General features: G+C 31.3%; 1 non-coding gene across 1 annotated transcript; it reads right to left on the bottom strand.

Moving 5' to 3' along the window:
• Positions 1-3381: 3381 nt before the first annotated feature.
• On the bottom strand, positions 3382-3543 carry LOC150021324 (U1 spliceosomal RNA). Its single transcript, XR_016513648.1, has one exon. It is a non-coding gene; the product is annotated as a U1 spliceosomal RNA (small nuclear RNA).
• Between the last annotated feature and the right edge of the window lie 1904 nt (positions 3544-5447).

Below are 5447 nucleotides of genomic sequence, written 5' to 3'. Positions count from 1 at the left end.
TCTGTTTTGTCTGGTATAAGTATTGCGACCCCAGCTTTTTTTTTCATGTCCATTTGTTTGAAAAAATTTTTTCCATCCCTTCATTTTCAGTCTGTGTAGGTATTTTGTTCTGAGGTAGGTCTCTTGTAGACAACATATATGTGGGTCATGTTTTCATATCCATTCTGCTACCCTATGTCTTTTGACTTGAGCATTTAACCTTTTGAGAGCCAATGTCATTGTGAGCAATGTTGACAAATTTTTTCAAAAGTGCCAGCGTCACTCCCAGCAACTATTATTTTGATGGCTATAAATGTAAATAACAATGGAATAATTCATATTTTATGTTTTGTTCTTTTTTTTGTACCTCAGGTTATATATTAACATAACTTTTTCTCATGTTGATCCAAATTTCAAATTACACATGCACTCAAAGGGTTAATCCATTTACATTTAAGGTTATTATTGACAGGTATTTATTCATTTCCCTTTGTACCTGTGTTCTTCTCCCTCTCACTTTTTTTGAAAACAAATACCATATGATATCACTTAATACAGGAAACTAATAAACAACACAAACAAACAAGCAAAATTGAACCAGAAGCATGTAAACAAGGAGCAGACTAACGTCAATCTGTTTCCTGTGTCTACCAGTCTGTTTCTATTGTGTTTGTTAGTTTATTTTGTTCATTAGATTCCACATGTTTAATGAAATCATATGGTATTTACCTTTCTCAGACTAGTTTATTTCACTTAGCATAATACTCTCCAGGTTCATCCATGATGTTGCAAAGGATAAGATTTCATTCTTTTTTTAGTTATGTAGTATTCCATTGTGTAAGTATATCACAGCTTTTTTTTAATAGAATTTTTATTTTGTTTTTCAATTACAGTTGTCCCATTTTTCCCCATTGCTCCCCCCTCCCAGCCCACTCCTTCTCCCACAATCATATCCCTCCCTGTTGTCCATGTCCATGAGTCATTTATACACGTTTGTTGATTTGTTGATGATGGCCATTCTGACAGGTGTAAAGTGGTATCTTATTGTGGTTTTTATTTGCATCTCTCTGATGGCTAGTGATGCTGAGCATTTTTTCATGTGTCTATGGACCTTCTGTATGTCTTCTTCAGAGAAGTGTTTGTTCAGATCTTTTGCCCGTTGTTTATTGGGTTGTTTGTTTTCTTGATGTTGAGATCAGTCCCATGTCTGAGGTATCATTGGCAATTATGTTTTCCCATATGGTTGGTTTCCTTTTCATCTTGTTGATGTTTTCTTTTGATGAGCAGAAACTCTTTAGTTTGATGTAGTCCCGTTTGTTTATTTTTTCCTTTATTTCTCTTGCCTTAGGGGATGTATCTGTGAAAATATTGTTACATGGGATATCTGAAATATTCCTGCCTATGTTTTCCTCTAGGACTTTTATGGTGTCATGGCTTACATTTAAGTCTTTGATCCATCTTGCATTTATTCTAGTGTGTGGTTTAAGTTAGTGGTCTATTTTCATTTTTTTGCATGTCCCTGTTTAGTTCTCCCAGCATCATTTGTTGAAGAGGCTCTTCTCACTCCATTTTATGTCCCTTCTCCCTTTATCAAATATTAGTTGACCATTCCTGGACTTATTTCTGGACTCTCTATTCTGTTCCACTGATCTACATGTCTGTTCTTATGCCAGTACCAGACTATTTTGATCACAGTGGCTTTGTAGTATTGTTTGATGTCTGGTATTGTGATTCCTCCTGCTGTGTTCTTCTGTCTCAAGATTGCTTTGGCTATTTGGGGTCTTTTTTTGTTCCATATGAATTTTTGGAGTATTTGTTTTAGGTCTGTGAAATATGTCATTGGTATTTTAATAGGGATTGCATTGAATCTGTAAATTGCTTTGGGTAGTATAAACATTTTAATGATGTTGATTCTTCCCATCCAAGAACATGGTATTTGCTTCCTTTTATTTGTGTCTTCTTTAATTTCTTTCTTCAGTGTTACATAATTTTCAGAGTACAGGTCTTTTATCTCTTTTGTTAAGTTTATTCCTAGGTACTTTATTTTTCTTGTTGCTATAGTAAATGGTATTTTTTTGTTTGTTTCTTTCTGTCTCTGATATTTTATTGTTGGTGTACAAGAATGCCTTATATTTCTGTATATTTATTTTGTACCCTGCTATTTTGCCAAATTCATTTATTATATCGAGTAGTTTTTTAGTGGAGTCTATAGGGTTTTCCATGTATACTATCATGTCATTTGCATATAATGATAGTTTTACTTCCTCTTTCCCAATTTGGATGTCTTTTATTTCTTTTTCTTGTCTGATTGCTGTGGCTAGGACTTCCAACACTATGTTGAATAGGAATGATGAGAGTGGACATTCTTGTGTTGTTCCTGATCTCAGGGGGAATGCTTTCAGTTTTTGTCCTTTGAGTATGATGTTGGCTTAGGTTTTTCATATATAGCCTTAATTATGTTAAGGTATGCTCCCTCTATTCCCATTTCTCTGAGAGTTTTCATCATAAATAGGTGCTGTAAGGTGATGTATTATATTTATTGATTCACGAATGTTAAATTATCCTAGCATCCCTGGGATGAATCCCACTTGATCATGGTGTATGGTCTTTTTAATGTGTTGCTGGATATCACAGCTTTTTTATCCACTCATCTACTAATGACCACTTGGGCTGCTTCTAAATCTTGGTTATTGTAAATAAAACTCCAGTGAACATAGGACTGTACATATTCTTTGGAATTAGTGTTCTGGGTTTCTTTGACTTATTCCTAGAAGTGGAATTGCCAGGTAATAAGGCAGTTTCATCTTTAATTTTTTGAGAAAACTGAGAGGAAGGTGGGGAAAAAGACACTTCTGAATTTGATAATAATCTAATCCTAAAGCCAATGCAATCAGCATGTGTTAGTTTTTCTTACATTAACAACTTCTAAGTACCAATTCTTTTTTTTAGCTGGACTTATGGACATAGACAACAGTGTGGTGATTATGGGGGGAAAGGAGGTGTAAGGGTAACAAATGGTAATGGAAAAAATAGAATAAAAAAAAAAAGAAAGACTAAAATCATAACTGCATGCTGTGGACCAAGACGCTCAGCTCATATAATGAAAGGCAGAAGGGAGGAGTGATTAAGGTAACAATAATTCTTCTAGCTCATTTCAGAACATAGTCATAGAGAAGAATAAAGAAAGGGTGAAAACTCTTCAGTGCTATGACTAACAGTTTCAAAAAATTAGTTAACTGAAGATCTAAAGAGAATTCTGTTGATTTTGAATTTTTTTTTTTATATTGGCTCCAGTTCCATGTATTTGGCACATATTCTTCATAGTTTAGGATCTAAGGTTATGAGTATTTATTTTTCTCATTCAAGATCATATTTATCTCTCTTTTGTTACTTTTTTTTCCAGGGGAGAGTGCTAATGTAGTCCTCCCCTACCACAAATTACGTAGTCGAGTTCCCCACTTTTGGGGAAATCGCAGGAGTCAACACATCCGAAGTGCAATGGATAATCCTCACCCTGAGAAAATCACCTTTGTGGTTATGGTATCTTCCCTGCCAGGTAAGTATCTTTCTTTTGTTACTTTTGTTTGTTTCCTATTTTTCTAATAATATTTAGAAAACAAAAATTAATTTTAAATGCTTTTTAATTTATATTTGAAGTTATTCCCTTTTGTTATTTTCATATTAGGTGTATCTAACATCTTATTTTATTTGCATATTATATATTAATGATACTGATATTTTGAATTATAATAGTCTATTATTCTAATCATTTATTTTTTAATTGTTTTTCTACATTTGACTTCTCAAGTTCAATTTATTTCAACTTCAGAATGTGGGCAATTTAATATTATTTTGACTTTTGAAATGTTCATATATTAGATATCTGTCTCAAAGTAATGAACAAAGTAAATTTCAAGTGTAATATTTTTCTTTAAAATATTAACAATATGTAAAGTACTTAATAGAATATTACCACAAAAAAACATGATGATTTAATTAAATAAGAAAACTATGAGAAACCTATAGTTAAAATACATACATACATCTGTTCTCAAGTCTATAATCATGCCAAAATCTATTTCTGACTTTATTTAAATTACTATAGTACAGACTCTTCCTTCTGTCATATATATGCCTTCACTATAACTTGGTTTCCCAATTAACTTCTATACTTACATTTAGATAAGAATTTAATTATTTAAAAAAGGATTTTTAAATATTTTCTAAAGTGTAAATTTATTTCTCATTTTGTGTTTTTCATTATTCTCTTAGGACACTTTTCACTTCTTAATTCACTCAGCTATTTATGTGTAAATGAGAATTTAGCATGTGCCAAAATATGCGCTCATGTGCTATAAAATTAGTGCTGAGCAAGATGAATACAGTCTGTCCCTGTATGAAAATTAAAATGTAGTAAGGGAATTATAATAAACTTAAAATTATAATATAGTTTGATAAATGCTATAGTAGAGGAAGTATAGATCCTAAGATATCATACAGTTATCCAGAATTAGAGGGTCAGAGAAAAAAAAAGGATAAAGAATAGTTTGTAAATAAATTGTAATCTTGTGTAGGAGCTATATTAATTTTCTCTGTATAGTTTTAACTTTAGTGCAGTTTCTGGCTTTCTGGGGCAAAGTTTATGCTTTAATTCTGAAATCTTATAAATTATGACTTACAAAGGTAAATTTTCCCATTTGCTCTTCTATTTTTTCCATTATTTTTATATGTTAAAATGATGTTAATGTAAAGAGACAAAGTTGAATCACTAAAGAAATAGTAAAAATCACTCTTTTCCCAAATAGGATCTCAGTTTTAAGGTACATGGCTTTATTAATGGGAGTCTACAAGCTTTTTCAAATATTGAAAGGGAAAAAACATTATGTATTTTCTAATATTATGTAAAATAACGACTTTATAGACCCTCTCCAATATTAAATGTCTGATTATCAATTTTTGGACCTTTTCCAAAGTTGCTTTTGGTCATTTGATTAATGAAAAATAAGAAACTTAATTTAAATTATTAAAAAATGATCACAGTAGAAATATTTTTTAAAGTTCAAGAGAATTTTGTGGTCAGAGTGAAATGCTAAAGATATTCAAAGAGATAGGTTGACTAAAATATTGAAAATAAATTAATGTGAATGACTCTGGAGGTAAAAAGATCAAGGACTATGTATGAAGATAGACAAGTCACTAAATTGTAACCCAATAAAATGTCTGTTCTTCTGTTTTTAAGAAGTTCTGTAAAATATATGCCAAGATCATTACAGATTATAGTGAATTGTCTAGAAACCCTCAAATGACAGCAATAAAGAAGGAATTATTAATATATATATAAAGGAATTAACCAGGTTATTGTTTTTAATGATCTGAATAGATAGAGCAGCAAGGAGTAGAAATAGTACCAATCTTACCTAAAGTCTTTGAGTTTGAAATACTTGTACTCTTTGAAAATATTCTGCCAG

Source organism: Furipterus horrens, unplaced genomic scaffold (assembly GCF_987537825.1).
Source record: "Furipterus horrens unplaced genomic scaffold, mFurHor1.1.pri manual_scaffold_1, whole genome shotgun sequence".
NCBI lineage: Eukaryota > Metazoa > Chordata > Mammalia > Chiroptera > Furipteridae > Furipterus > Furipterus horrens.
Note: the sequence above shows the minus strand (reverse complement) of the source record. Positions and strands in the feature narration are given on the sequence as shown.